The following is a 16,114-nucleotide window of genomic DNA, read 5'->3' as shown; positions in this document are numbered from 1 at the left end:
ACCAGACTACTTGAGCCCTTGAGCTAGTATAGGTGTCCTATCTCTAGAGTCTCCTGGGGAAGAAATGACATGAACAGAACTAGGTTCCCAATGCAATTAGGTTCTTTGTTTGTTTTCTTTTTTCTTTCTGCAAAGGGATTGAATCACATCAGGATTTTTTTTTTCAAATCATGCTAGGCTTAAATACATTGAGAATAAACTGCTTGCTGTCGGACTCCACATGATCTGATCCAGATAGATGAAGCTAAATTGCACCTGGTTTCATTTTTATCTCTTCCTGGAGTTCACTTCCCTCTACGATGCTTGCAGGAACACAAAGGAACACACACACACACACACACACACACACACACCACATACAAAATTAAAATAAAAACTTTATTTTTTTGAGCAAATTGACATGAATTTTGTTTCTGCAGCTTTTAATGGCAAAGCCTCTTCTTGAAACCTCCAGCAAAGAGGCTGTATCTCCAACTCTGCATGCCTCCTGTTGGCAGATATCCAGAAAGATGGCTGCTTTAGTACTAGGATATGGGGGGTAGGCTGGACTTCAATGTTATCAGTTTCACATTTATTCTAATCCCAAAATGAGACAGAGCATTGCCGCTGAACTAATGTGTCTAAATGGTATGACCAGAAAATTAACTCATTTCAAATATGAAATTAGGCCATGTGTTACTAAGACCATGACATTTCCTCTATAAACTGGAATCATTTGTCATCTCACGTTCCTTGATCTTTGCAATAATGACATAATTTCTTTACAAATCTTTTATAAGGAATATATAAATGTTTATAAATATGTGTGTGTGTGTGTGAAAATTGATGTGACAAGCGTCAAAAATTTCAATATGAAAATGTTACATATTATTATAAATCAGTCATTAAATTGTGAATGGTTCTTCATAAAATTGAATCTTGAATCATGGTCATCTCACACATAGCTGGTCAAATATCAGCATAATTGGCAGGAGAACATGGTTTCATTCTTACACGAGCAGAGAATAAAGAGTAAGTTGATAACGTCTTCACATGACTCCATAACACATTACACAGGAAGTCGGGAAGTGGGCCTGGGATATCTGGTGCTGTCATTAAAAGCTGCAGAAATGAGATTACTGTCAATCTCCTCACAGCTTTATTTTAATTTCTTTATTTTAATTGCGTGTGTGTGTGTGTGTGCGTGTGTGTGCACACACACATTCTTGTCTGTGCACATTAGTATGGAAGCCAGGAGTCAGTCAATATCTGATATCTATGTCTCTTGACCCGTTTTTTAAATAAGATATTTATATTAACAAATAGAATCACTGTTCTGTTAAAATTATTTTAAAATACGTTACTATGCATGGTGCCAGTGTAGGAGCATGTAAGAATAGGTGCTTCCAGAGGCCAGCAGTGTCAGATATACTCAAGTAAAAGGCAATTATGGACTACCTAATGTTTGTACTAGGAACTAACTTTGGGACTACTGCCAAAAGAGAATGCATTTTAAACCACAGAACCATCTCTCACCTCAAGTTTTGAGAAAGGACTGACTGTCAGTGACCCCAGCACTTATTTCCTGACTAGTCTGGCTGGCCAATGCACTCTAGAAATCCACCCCTTTCCACCTCCCTTCCATGCTACATGTTCTACTAACTACTTGTGCTGTTTTTCAATAAATGTAAATATGGGTTCCTAAATTTTGCTTCAGTCTTTCATATTTTCAACCTAAACCCATAAGTAACATTCTTAAAAAAAAAAGACTATTATAGTCATATATCCCCAAGGCTCTCAAAAAAAATTAAACCTTTAGAATTAAGATCAGCAAAATTGGCTCAGGGAAATTTAGAGCTATTAACTTTTGGACCTCTAGGACCAAAGGGGGTCTGTCTTTGGATGCGGCAAATCCTGGTAGGCAAGCTCAGAGATAATTATCAACATGATTACTCACGCCTAGACACCAGAGACAAATTTCTTTTTGCAGATAATCCTTGGAGAAAAGGGTGCAAATTGGGCTGAGGCTGGGAAGGGAATAATTTGCAGCAGCAACAAGTACTATGAATGCACACCATGCTTCTATTGCTCTCAGGTGATCACATGCATCATCTCATTTTTGCTTTAAAACTCATCTGGGAGTTTGTCTTCATCCCAACAGGAAAAAGAACTGCAGTGTGGTAAAGCACCACGATTACTTAAGGTAGACATTTCGGAGATGAAAGGGCCACATCTGCATGATATTTCCCCAGCCTTTCTATTTGAGTAATTCACCAGGTTGCTCCCCACAAAGAGCAACATGAAGTCCCTTGGTGGCTAGCTCTTTCTAGAATCTTCCTGAATAGGACACAGGAGTTCAGGTGCCCGCTGTCTAGGAATCTGGAGTCTAGTGATGATAAAATCTCTTTGCTGGGACTAGAATAAAGACTCCATGTTTCAACTCATTTCATTTCACATCTTTTTGGCTCATCTCTCCGCAGTAACAACAGGAGTCTCATGGAGAAGTGAATGTTATCCCTGATTTACTATGAGAAAAATGACACTTGCAGATTAACTAAGTTATTTAAAGGCAAACAAACAGAATGTGTTATATAGTAAAGATCACAGCCTAAATGGATTTATGCAGCAGGGAAATGATCGCATCATGGGTATTAGGTGGCATCTAGGGAACTGAGAGTTTCTTATCTTCCCAAAACCAAACTCACATATTTGATTCAATAACTTTATAGAAATTTTCTATATTTCCCCATCTTTAGATTCTCTCTCTCTCTCTCTCTCTCTCTCTCTCTCTCTCTCTCTCTCTCTCTCTCTCTCTCTCTCTTTCTTCTTTCCTCCCTCACTCCCTCCGTTTCTCTCTGTGTGTATGCATGTGCTTGCTTACAAGAACAAGGATTTTCTCTTGTCTTTGTGAGCAAACTGAGACTTACAGAGGGGAAATGATATCCCCAAGCTTGAATAACTAGTGTGAGTCAGAGACAGATGGAACATGAGTCTTTCGACTCTAAATCTAGACTTAAGTTTGCTTCTGTGTTCAGAAAGGCAGGCTGTGATGTTACCTACAGCATATCTCCTTTGGTGAGTTCTTCATCTGTCTCTCCCTCTTGCCTTTGGCTTGTTACTCTCTCTTTTTAATATCACCTGTCTTTTTGCACCCCTGTAATGCTAGTTGGAGCACAGAGAGAGAGAGAGAGAGAGAGAGAGAGAGAGAGAGAGAGAGAGGCCATTAAATATTCCTAGAACAGAAAGGATTTTGTCGAGAAACACATGTTGTGACTCCTCACCAAGGCAACGGGAAACTGATGACGTGAGCAGAGGAATGTCTCCGGAGAATTTGGCAACACTGTGTGAAACACAACTCCGTGGTCAGCGAGTACAGGCAAAGGTGGCTTATCCTCTGACTCCCCAATCACTCCCCCACCCCCGTCACTGTGCTCCCCACCAAAACTAGCTTTGGGAGCATTAACAGGAATAGAAGTCATTGATGCAAGCAGAGAGGTTAAAGAGAAAATGTTAAGTACCAAATAGGAGAATTTTTGCTTGCAATAAATTCTTAGGATCAGGCAGACTCCTTTAAAGCTGTCTTCTAATCTCAGTGTCCTCTAATGCCAAGAATAAGGGGAATATGATATGCTAGGCTCTGGCAAGTTAAAACAGCTAACTTCATTAAAGACTAAAGCGATCAATGGAGTCATCCACTCGTGAATCCTGAACCCTAGTCACCCAGTGATAACTCTGTTTTGCTAGCACCTCGGCTCTTGCCCTGGCCTTTTTGCTGAAGATTAGGTGATTTATGACGGAATTTGCATAGGCAAACAAATCCCCAGATGTAAGCTGCCTGACCCAGGTTTCATGGTTCACTAAGGATTAAGATTCTCCTAACTCCTTCTGGGTGGCTAGAGGCTCTGACAGATATATTTTCTCAGTTAGTTTCCTGACTGTGGTGGGTATCCTGTCCTTCAGTGGCTTGATGAAGTTCGACTCTGTCCAGGAGGAGTGAATTAAAAATGGTGGACTGTGACTTCCACATTTTGCAACATTTAATTGCACGGGACTTGGTTTGGGTGAAAATTTCCTTTCTTTAGCTTGTGAAGAATTTAGGGGAGGGTTGCAAAAGACAAAGACAAGGCTATGGTCAATCTCTCTGGTTTGTGAAGATGACCTAAGAGGGGAAGCTTTACGGAAAAGATTTGATTGACTAAGGAAGTAGCTAGTAATACTACTTCATAACTAAGACAGCAAAACCATGGTCACAGAATGACAACAACCTTGGCAAGCCAGGGACAGCATATTTGAGTCGCTGATTGAATCACAAACAGTATGAAGGCTGTATGGAAATGTGGACTGAGGATGTGCACATGAGAATGAAGGAGACTGTTCCACATTCTGTCTAATGGACATGAATTTTGTACTGTTAACATGATAGCAGTGATTCGCTGTTGATGTTTTTCCAAACCATGGTACATTGAAACTTAGAAAAAAATAGCAAAAATGGATGACAGAGAAGGTATTATGAGTAAATTGAAAAATATGTTTCCCCTAAATGGAAAGGCATCTAGTAAATCTGATGCCTGAGACAGCTCCACCTTATTCTGCCCTTGGATGGTACAGTGTCCATGTATATTCCTGGGTTGCGTTCAGTGCATCCTGATCCATGTGCACCATTTTTCTTTACATGGTCCTGGTATAACAAAATATTACCTAAAACAGAGTTCACATTGACTTCTAGATCATGTTTTCAACAACTTCAAAATCAGATTACCTTCCTCATAAACTGACCTCACATGGCTGCTAGGCAATGTTGCAAAATGTGACATAGCCTCAAGGTTCTAATGGCTGTCACCACAACACTGATGTTTCTGAAGAGGCTGTCTCATTGTATAGGAAAATATCCTCAATGGTAAGCCTATTTCTTTTCCTGGTAGAACTTTCACAGCTGACCTTAAGGGAAATGGTGGCAAAGAAATTACAGCTGAAAGAATTTCAAGTTTTGGGGGAAAAGTTCCTGAACAGATCACCAATAGCTTATGCTCTAAGATCAAGAATTGACAAATGGGACCTCATAAAATTACAAAGTTTCTGTAAGGCAAAGGACACTGTTAAAAGGACAAAATGGCAACCATCAAATTGGGAAAGGATATTCACCAACCCTATATCTGATAGAGGGCTAATATCCAATATATACAAAGAACTCAAGAAGTTAGACCCCAGGGAACCAAATAACCCTATTTAAAAATGGGGTACAGATCTAAACAAAGAATTTTCACCTAAAGAAATTTGGATGGCCGAGAGGCACCTTAAGAAATGCTCATCATCATTAGTCATTAGGGAAATGCAGATCAAAGCAACCCTGAGATTTCACCTCACACCAGTCAGAAGGACTAAGGTCAAAAACTCAGGAGACAGCAAGTGTTGGCGAGGATGTGGACAAAGAGGAACACTCCTCCACTGCTGGTGGGACTGTAAGATGGTACAACCACTTTGGAAATCAGTCTGGAGGGTTCCTCAGAAAACTGGACATGACACTTCCAGAGGACCCTGCTATACCTCTCCTGGGCATATACCCAAAGGATTCCCCAGCATGCAATAAAGACACATGCTCCATTATGTTCATAGCAGCCTTATTTATAATAGCCAGAAGCTGGAAAGAACCCAGATGCTCCTCAAAGGAGGAATGGATACAGAAAATGTGGTATATTTACACAATGGAATACTACTCAGCAATTAGAAACAATGAATTCACAAAATTTTTAGGCAAATGGTTTGATCTAGGAAATATCATCCTAACTGAGGTAACCCAATCACAAAAGAATACACATGGAATGCAATCTCTGATAAGTGGATATTAATTAGCCCAGAAGCTCTGAATACCCAAGGCACAAATCGCATAACAAATGACACCCATGAAGAAGTATAGAGAGGGTCCGGATCCTGGAAAGGATTGATCTAGCATTGGTGGGGAATATAAGGACAGAGAAAAAGGAGGGAGGTGATTGGAGAATGGATGGAGAGAAGAAAGTTTATGGGACATATGGGGAGGGGGGATCCGGGAAAGGGGAAATCATTTGGAATGTAAACAAAGAATATAGAAAATAAAAATATTAAAAAAAAAAAAAGAATTTCAAGTTTTACCCTTGGAGAGTCAGGGAGGGCAATTCTCCTGAAAATGATTATTTGGCAACTACAATAAGACACTTTGTTGTTAGAATTTAATTGATATTTGTAGCTAGAGAAGAAAGTTGAAAGTAGGATTCAAGGCAAGCAATTAGGTCTGTTTTTATAAAGGCTGGTCAGTGAGTTGTCAAGATTGGTAAAGATTATCCTCTTGCCTCCTCGGTGTTGGGCTGTAAGATCATGGAGGGCCAGCTACTGAATTAAAGAGTGTTGAACATTCATTTCCATGATTGAAACAATAAATTAAGCAAATTCATCTGTTGCTTATACGTGTTAGTGGATATATTTCGGGTATTGAACTGTGACTTTCCCTTTACTCTCCCTTTCCACTTTCAATACTTCCCATTCCTGTTCCTGCCCTTCCTGTCCATCCCTTTTCTCTACTTCCTCTCCCTCTCCCTCCTGTTCCTCTCCCTCCCCTCCCTTTCTCTTCTGTCCCTTTTCTTCACCTCCCTTCCCCCCACTCCTTTCTTTTTGTCTTCCTTTGTCACATATGATATGGACTAAAGTATCTTTAAACTCCCCTAAGTGTGGTGATTTGTTCATATTCTACATCCAGAATAGAAAATGGAAATGAATCAAATTTATCTAAATCACAGAACCCTTAGCAACCAGTATATGGTATGGATTAAGTTAATGAACTAACCTCTCTATCAGTGTCAGCTTTTGAAGAAAAAGAGAACTTCAGCATACAAATCAATATCGCTTTTCTTGGTCATCAGTGAGACAGCGCACACATATATTTTCTAGCAAAGGGGTTGCAAGAAGGAAAGAGATAAAAGATGTGGGATATTTGCTTATTAATGTTCTGAGGCATAATCTCATTTTTAGAAACTACACTCAACCACCAGAGGGCACTGTAAAGCTAACGGCTTGGTTGTTTTCTTTATTAAGCTGGCTAATCAAGCAAAAATGTTGCTTAAAGCCATCACTGACTGTCTAGCTTTTATAGCAACTGGAGTCTGATCTCCATTTAAATTTATGTCAGTTTGCGTTACTGTGGTCACTGAAATGTCTTCAGTATAATTTTCCCACTGTGTAGCACTCTAGAGAAATCCTCAGGTGAGTGTAGTACTAATCATTCCTGGCAACGGGTCTTAACCTTCCTAATGCTGCAACCCTTTAATGTAGTTCCTCATCTTGTAGTGACCTCCAACCATAAAATTCCTTTTGTTTCTACTTCACAACTGTAAATCTTGTTACTGTTATGAATAGCAATCTAAGCATTTGATATACAGGACATGTGATTTGTGATTCCTGTGGAAGGGTTGTTCAACCCTAAAGAGAGACATGGCCCCCATGTTGAGAAGCACTGATTTAGAGAGACTCCAAAAGTCTGAGTGTGGAGTACAAAAAAAAAATGTACAAGATCATTTAATATAAATAAAATGAATGAAAAAAATGAAAATACAAAACTAGGGGAAATGTTTATGTTTTGCCACAAACAGCTATTTTAGGAATATATGACAATTTTATAAGTATTTAAAAGAAAAAACTAAAATCTTGATTTAAAATGAACAAAACATATGAACAAATATTTCACAGCTCCTGCAAATTAATGACCCAAGCAAAAGACATTCAATTAAACTACGGCAAGACAGTATTTCTTTTTTTCTATTAGTAAAGCATTCAAATGTTTAGAGATGTAACTACTGTTAGGGAATATGGGACAAGCATGTCTCACACATGGCCATGACATATGTAGAATGGCATAAATTCAATGGATGAGAAACTATTGTATAGCTAACAACTTTACATATGCATTTACATTTTGATGTACAAACTCTGCTTCTAAGAGGGTATTCCAAATATTTGTAAAGCCATAAATGACTCCACATCTAAAGATATACATTGTTGCAATATGATCAATATGATTCAACTGTACATCAGTACCAGACATGGGTTGAAATAAATATGTTATAGTTATCACAAGTGATATTATGAAGAAATAAGTCATACATATTTTTATCTCTTCAGTATGCTCATAAGAAAATTATACTACTAAATAAAAAGAACCAAGGGCATAAACTATAGATATAATATTGTTGAAATATTAATAAATATCTTTATATATGAGTATGATATGCTTTAAATATCAAAAATTGAGGAAATCAGCCAAAATATAATAAAAATGAGTTACCAAAGGAGAAAGCAGAAAAGAGAGGAGAGAACTAGGGAGGAAAGACAGGAATCTCAGAGTTCAGTTTATTTCTATCTTTTGACTATTAAACTACATAAATATTTTGCTTGATACATTAACAAAACTTCTATCCAAACAGACAGGCATATAGATCAGTGTTACACCAATTGTATAGCATGTGTAGGGCCCTAGCTTCAACAACTAGCATGGAAGAGAGTAAAAGAAGAAAGAAAAAAGGAATATATGGAGGCAGGAATATGAAGGGAATTCTTTAGACACTGAAAGAAAAAATCATGTATCATATAAAATTGATCACACAATCAAACAAAAATAATCATTACTAGTCTCAGTATGCACTGCTCCTGTGTCACTTCAGCTAAAAGATAGAGAACCTTTGAGTTTCCTTGTTGAAAGAAGCATGATAAGAAGCAGGGTCAACATTGTGACTAAGGAAATACCTGGGCAAATACATGTTGCACTTTATTAAATTCTTATAGCAAACTCAGAGAGGTCTATCCTTAAAACCGACAAGCCAATATACTGGCACCTGAAAGGAGACCCTCCCTGACCTCTGGCTGACCAATAAAGGAACTACATCCAGACATATTCTTCCATGGTAGGCTGATGGAATTCAGTGTGAACTCCTGTTATGAACTGTTCTGGTGGATCTGCCTCATGATGATTCTCTCTATAGCAGATTTCTGATATAACTTATTGAAAAATAACCCTAAGGTACTGCATACATGACATATGCTTATTTAATAGTACTTGATATTATATTTTTGAAGCAGTGTTTTTTTCAACTCAGTCATATTATCTGTCAATCAACTACCACTGCTTTCTACTTTTATAAAATTAGGAAAAGCAAAACTGAGGTGGTCTATTTTTCTATAAAAGGCATATGAAATGCCTTCAAATTACTCAAGCTACAGATCTGAATAATTATGGCAAAACAGAATAACTATTCACACTTCAAAGTATTAGAAGACAAAGACTTTGTATTGTTGTGTAATCTTGAAAACATCAATTGGATAAACATTTCTTGGGTACCAACTTTCTTCAAAAGTCTAGTCAAAGATTGCTTGAAGAGTATAAGATTTGTGGACACATAAAGATTATTTCACAAGGGACAGAAACTAAGTATCCATGAGTACATAAACATTTTAAAACTATTCTCCATACTAAATTAATGAGAAAGGCCATCAATTAGATTAAAATTTTAAGAGATCTAGTCTAGTGATGAAGCACTGTTGAAATCCTAGAGAGCACAAAACATGAAACAGGAGAATTGCAAGGTGAAGATGAGGACTGTTGATACTAACTCAGCAGTAGGGTGCTTTAGTGGTTATATACCATTGGTGACACCAGAGATTCCAGAATTAAGACTGAAAGAGAGACAGACAAGCAGAGACAGAGAGAGAGACAGAAAGAGAGAGAGAGAGACAGAGACAGAGAGAGACCCAGATCAGAGACAGACAGAGAGACAGAAAAAGAGAGACAGAGAGAGACCAAAAGAGAGGAATGGGGAGTTGTAATTTCCAAAGGATTAACTATGTCGAAACTTGAGAGATTTCTGGCTGGATTGTCGGTGATGACAAGCAGCCATCAGCAGTCTTAGAGGAAGAAGGTTTCCTGGAATCCTTCCCACTCAGAACTGTTGGAGAAATCCCCAGCAAATCAAGGAAACAGCAAGAGGCACTGGGGATTTCCTTATTCCTTTGATTCTAGTCACATTTCTGCATAGATCAGGAACTTGGTGGCCCAGGTCTGTTAGTTTTCCAAATTTGGACATGTTTTGGTTGCTACTTCCTAGAAACTCACATTCATTTTCTTTTCTTTTCTTTTCTTTCCTTTTCTTTTCTTTTGTTTTCTTTCTTTCTTTCTTTTCTGTTTCTTTCTTTCTCTTTCTGTTTTTGAGGCTTGACATACTTTCTTCATTTTCAAGTCCTAGCCTGCTCTTTGCCTGGTGCCAAAATTAAAAAAAAAAAACCAGTAATAAAACAAAAATACAGGAAGCACAAATAGTTTTCTTATGCCTTAATTTTAAGGACTTCTCTCTTTACTTTTTAATGGAGAAAAGCAAAGAGACCTGGGTCTAAAAGTGATATCAAAGTAAAATTGGCAGAAAATACTTCCATTTTCATATAAAAGTCTAGAATGTGTGAAAAACCTTTCTTGTATGTCTAGTTCATGTTCATCTCATACAATCACTTGCAAAGTAGTAAGATCTGATTTAGTTAATCCTTTCTGTGAAGACAATGACATTACCATGATCTGGGTGCTAGGAATCCAAGGTGTATCATAAAAGTACCTTATGTAGACTCTGAAAACAACCAATTAAGAGTTTCCAAAGTCTGTCAGTGGCTTTATTTCCTTATAATACAAGCACATGCACTTGCGCATGTGTGCACTCACACCCTCACACACACACACACACAAACACACACACACACACACACACACACTCACACACACACACACCACACTCACTTTCTAAAGAGAGGAAAGCTTCCAAATACACTTGTCATATAGTCACAGGTATGCCTCTGATTACAGGCCTAGGCATACAATAATTGATTATTGATTTTATATCCTCCTTTTCTAATCTCTTTTTTTCTGTATGTCACCTCAACTATGCCTGCAATTTAGATATTTATTTCAACTTTATGAGAAAGACATTTGTTGAGACTTAACTGCCTTAATAAATCAATTACCCATCTACTTACGAGATAAACTAAAACTGGGGCCACACAGAGAGAGCATCATTTGCAAATGGTTCTATTTGAAACCCACCTGCTGTTTGAACTGCCACAATTTCTCCCTCTAGTTCATATCCCTTGTTTTTATTCCGATATCTGCCATGTAATAGCGTGATGATGTCACTTTCTTTTTACTAATTTGAGCTTAAAATAGTATACATTTATATCATTTCATCGCTGTGTAAGTCAAAACTAATGAATTGCCCATTAAATTCTCAAGCCTGAAATCAAGCAGTCAGTCAGCCTGATGCATGTCAGGGTGTCACAGAGGCCTGTGTATTTAGAGCTTGGTTTCTAGCCTTCCGTGCTCTTTGAAGAGGTAGAATTGTTGGCACAAAGGGCCCAGTAGGTCCCTAATTAGGTCTTTAGAGGAGTACCCTTGAAAGGAATATTACAACTCCAGTCTCTCCTATTTCTTGAAACTTCCTAGTCACTATGATGTGAGCAGCTTCTTCCACTAACAGACACTGCCATGATGCCTTGCCACAGTCTCAAAAGCAACAAATTATACTTGGGGTTGACTTAAACTTCAAAACTGTTAACCAAGATAAACCTTTTCCTTAAGCTGGATAATCATGGTGGTTCGATGAGCGGAAAAGCTTGGTAAGACAGGGTATTAGGAAGAATCTCCTACTAAGCTTCCACAGATCACTGACAATGTCTGCTTGCTTCCAGTTCGAGAACTGTGCCTTCAGTCTTCACCCTCATGGCTTTGTGTCACATGAGTCATTTTAGTGCCAGAAGGTTCGTCTTTGTCCAGGTCTTCAGTTCTTCCACGTCTCAAAGCCAGCACAAGTGCCCCTAATCCTCCCAACACTCTGTCTTCTCCTTCTCCCATTTCCCATTTACATTCCCTGTCCATCACATCTTCCTGATGCATACTTGTTTAAATATTATTATATTGGGCCTACCAAGCTACTCTTCCTATTTTAGGTCCATGGACTTAATTGCATCTATAATAATTTTTACCATTTGATGTAAGACATACACCATTTCAGGAGGTTAGATTATAAGTATTTGACTTGGGGGAGTAGAGGAGTTATTCTTAAATCTCATGCACATATCAACATAGGGCATCTGTGCTCATGCAAATCTAATCCCTTTCATTCATCATTACAAAGAGAAGGTTCAAGTTAGGATGACAACAACACAGAGGACACTTAATGTTTAAAACATGATTTAGTTTTAGGACGAGCTAGAGATAGACACGATTCAAGAAGGAAAGAAGGCAGATGCTCAAGATTGCTCATTTGGATGCTATGGTATGAAAACTGCCCTACCAGGCTAGCTTGTCTTGATTTACATTTACACTGGAGTTTTAATAACCACAGAGGTGACACAGACAAAAAAATGTCTTTAAGGATCACAACTTCTAAATGAGACTGAGATGTAAAAGGGATGTTATGCATGTTGATATCACTTGCCTTACTTGTGACTGATTCACATACTGGAAGATAGTTGAACTGAAGAGAGGTGATAGACACCAGATAATGCACCTTTAAGATGGTGTGACTGCCTCATTAATTAATGTAAGCAGTGATATTTACTATTTTTCCTCAGCCCTTTCACCCAAAACCTCTGACTTTATTGAGTATTTCTTAGTGAAACAACAATAATTTTATTTGAAATAACACTAATTAATCAATGTTAAATTCTTTTGTACTGAGTTTTCTGAAACAGAGTTATATTACCCTTACCCCTGGAAAATACATTTTCCCTAGAGTCAATCTCTTCTTCATTTTTATATGAAGAGTATAAATCTAGTCACTGGAGGACTTCCCTACCCATGAGCCTATACTCACTTGAATTCCCACATAAGATTCCTGACCAATGTCTAACACAGCAGAGTCTAGAAAAATCATAAATGATTAGGTGCTAGATTTTTCCCAAAGAGGAAGAAAAGATACCTCTCTCCCTCCCCCTCTCTCTCCTCCTCCTTCTCCTTCTCTCTCTCCTCATTCTCTCTCTGCCTCGTCCTTCCTTTCCAGCCCCTCCCCCCCATTTTCTCCTTAGCACTCTGCCCACTCCTTATTGTGTATAATTTTATAAACTGTTACCTCCTTTGCCCAGGACCAGGGCCCACACTCTGGCCCCTTCCAGCTTTTTTGTTTTATCCAGTTTAGCTCCAGGATTGGCTGCCACCAGCCCTAACCCTTTCTATATTCACTTCTCCTACTTCTCTTTCTACCTGCCTTTGTTCCAGGAGGTGTTATACTACCAGCCCACTCCTGAGACCCTTCAATTCAAGGATAAAAGACACACAGACAGCTGTTACTTTATAACTTGCCTGCTAATAAGCACAATTTCTAGGCACAGATCCTTCCTGCCTGGAAAGGAGCACATACCCTTATCAATTTATTATTATCTCTGTCTCTTCTTCCACCCTAAACTTAGTGGCTTTGCCCCACCTATCCCCTACTAAATATCCTTGGCCACCTACCTGTAGTGGATGCCCTCCCTCCTTCCTAGCATCTCTGTTTCCCACCTCTACCCTCCACCCAGCAATTGGCTCTTTGAACAATCAAGAACCAATTGGGGAAACACGGTTAGCATCCCACAATTAATTCATCAAGGTCTTAATTTCCAGAACCATCAAACACATTATAACTTTGATCCTGGAGCACAATGCAGTGACCAGTGTGCAGGTAGTTTTCTAGTAACCAATACATAGGTTTAGGGATTTTTGTATAGAAAAAAAAAGTGATTGGAGGTGTCATCTCAGGGATTTAAAGTATCATATGATACACTTTTATTGGAATGTTAAATTTTAACATTATTTATCTCTAAAATACTCTGCTTAACTTCAGGCCAAGATATTGGAAGTTGGAGTTTTAATTGTCAGATAAAAAGCAAAAAGAAACTCATTCCCCAGAAGTATTACACCAGCTCAGACCACCTCTTGGCCCCCTCAAAATCTATCAAAATCCAGCCAATCAGAGCCCTGTCGCATCATTTCTGTCTGAGGAATGGCTAGTTAAAAATCACCCCAGTCTTCTGTATTACACACAGAGTTCTCTTGTCTCTGGCATGAATGGTTGCAATCATTACATCAGCCTCCAGTAACTTCAATACATGAATGGCTAGCTTACGGTCCAAGAGTGGATGGGCTTTTCTGTCCCTTTCAGAGGCATCTGCCAACCAACAGGAACAGGGAGACAAAGCTATCTTTAAGTATTCTGCCCCAGTCAATGAATAGGCGATGCCTAGCAAGCAGTTCCAGATGAGACTGTGTGAACGTGAAGGACATGCAGGGGCTTCTGAAAATCTCCTTCCAGAATGAGAGAGAGCTCTCTTTGCCTATAGGAATGAAAGTAAATAGAGCTGAAAACAGGGCTGTGTCTACTTGACTTTGAAGGGGAGGCCTATTAGAGGGGAGTGGTGAAGACAATTCCATAAGTTACAGGGACACAAAGGTGTTTGTTATATGTGAACAGGCCTGCTGACTCAAAGTCAGGAGATGATTTTTTTGATAGCAAGGAGAGAGGGCATGCATGCTCCACTTCTACATTGGGTGACCTTTCTTCATCTGATTTAGCTTTTAATGTTCTTCCACTACTAAAACAATATCAGCACATTGGAGATGTACTACATGAGTAGAAGTATAAAAATGCAAAGACCTATCTGTAATTCTGGTAAGCAAAGAGAATTCTTGGGGTGTTTGTGTGTGTGTGTGTGTGTGTGTGTGTGTGTGTGTATGCTGATGCAGATGAATGTGTGCCTATGTAGTGGAAGCCAAAGGTTAGCCTTGGATATTGTTCCTTATAAGTGATACACCTTGATTTTGAGGCAGAGGTAGACCTGGTGCTAGTCCACAAGCCAGGCTAAGTGGCTAGCAACAGGAAGCTTCCTCCTGGCCCTAGTTTCTCAGCTCTGGGCTTGCAAGGTTATACCATGACATCCTTCCTTTATGTGGATGCTGGGGATAAAGCCTGTCAAACTTATGTTGTCCTGCTTGTCAGGCAAGCATTTTACTGACTGAGTTATCTTCCCAGCAACGTTATCGGTTTTTTGGTATATTTATTTCCAGGTTCATTACTACCCGAGAGCTCTATTTAGATGACACCAGACTATGCATACAAAAATAATACCTGACCTGACTCATTTTTCCCATTTACTCCAAGAGAAAAAGGACTCACTCCACCACTGAGCTGACTTTTCTAGGTATTTCGTCACAGTGATTTTCAAAATTTCTGTGTGCGCATGTATACAGACAAACAAACACACACACACACACACACACACACACACACACATATATTCACTTGTGGGAAAGAGGGTTTACACGCTATGGAACATGTAAAGAGATTAGAAAAATATCTTTTGGGTATGTATTCTCTTCTTAATGCATGTGTGTCTCTGGATTGAAATCAGGATCTCAGTCTTATCAGCAAACACCTTTAATACTCCCAGAGCCATTTCCCTGGTCCTTATTTCTTTATTGTATTGTATTTTCTCATATATATTATAGAAGTTTTGTACACAGTGAGGGGTGAGTAAAGTTTTGAATGAATGTGTATTGCTTGGGATGAGCATGTCTACAGCAAGGACCATGATGCTTCAGTGTTATCGGAGTGCAAGTGCCTTCCTTTGGACCAAGTGTAAATGTTAAAAGTATGTGTAAAATATGTCCATTATAGCTCCCCACCCTGAATACTATTCCTTTACAGAGACTGCACCTACCAAGATTGACTAGCTAGCCTACTTGTTTATCTATACGTAATGCCTACTTGTTCTGCTGTTTGCAATAACCCTGCCTTCCTGCACACATGTGCATCATAAGCATATTGAGCAGCCAGGGTGACACAGCTTGTCATCTGAGAACCCAGGCCACCTAGCCTCAGCTTCTCTGTGTCTCCCTATGTTTGTCATTTCTTCATTCTGTTGCTAGTCACATAGGTCAATCGCTGGAATCACACAGAATCCACAATATTCAAAGTTCTTTAGGAGCATCATTTCATATTTGTTTCTTTGTGATGGCTGAAGATTGAACCCAGGTCCTTATGAAAGCTAAGGAACCCCTTTACCACTTTAATCCTTTATACTTACCACTCCAAAACATTATTTT

This window comes from Apodemus sylvaticus, chromosome 17 (assembly GCF_947179515.1).
Source record: "Apodemus sylvaticus chromosome 17, mApoSyl1.1, whole genome shotgun sequence".
Classification (NCBI taxonomy): domain Eukaryota; kingdom Metazoa; phylum Chordata; class Mammalia; order Rodentia; family Muridae; genus Apodemus; species Apodemus sylvaticus.
Note: the sequence above shows the minus strand (reverse complement) of the source record.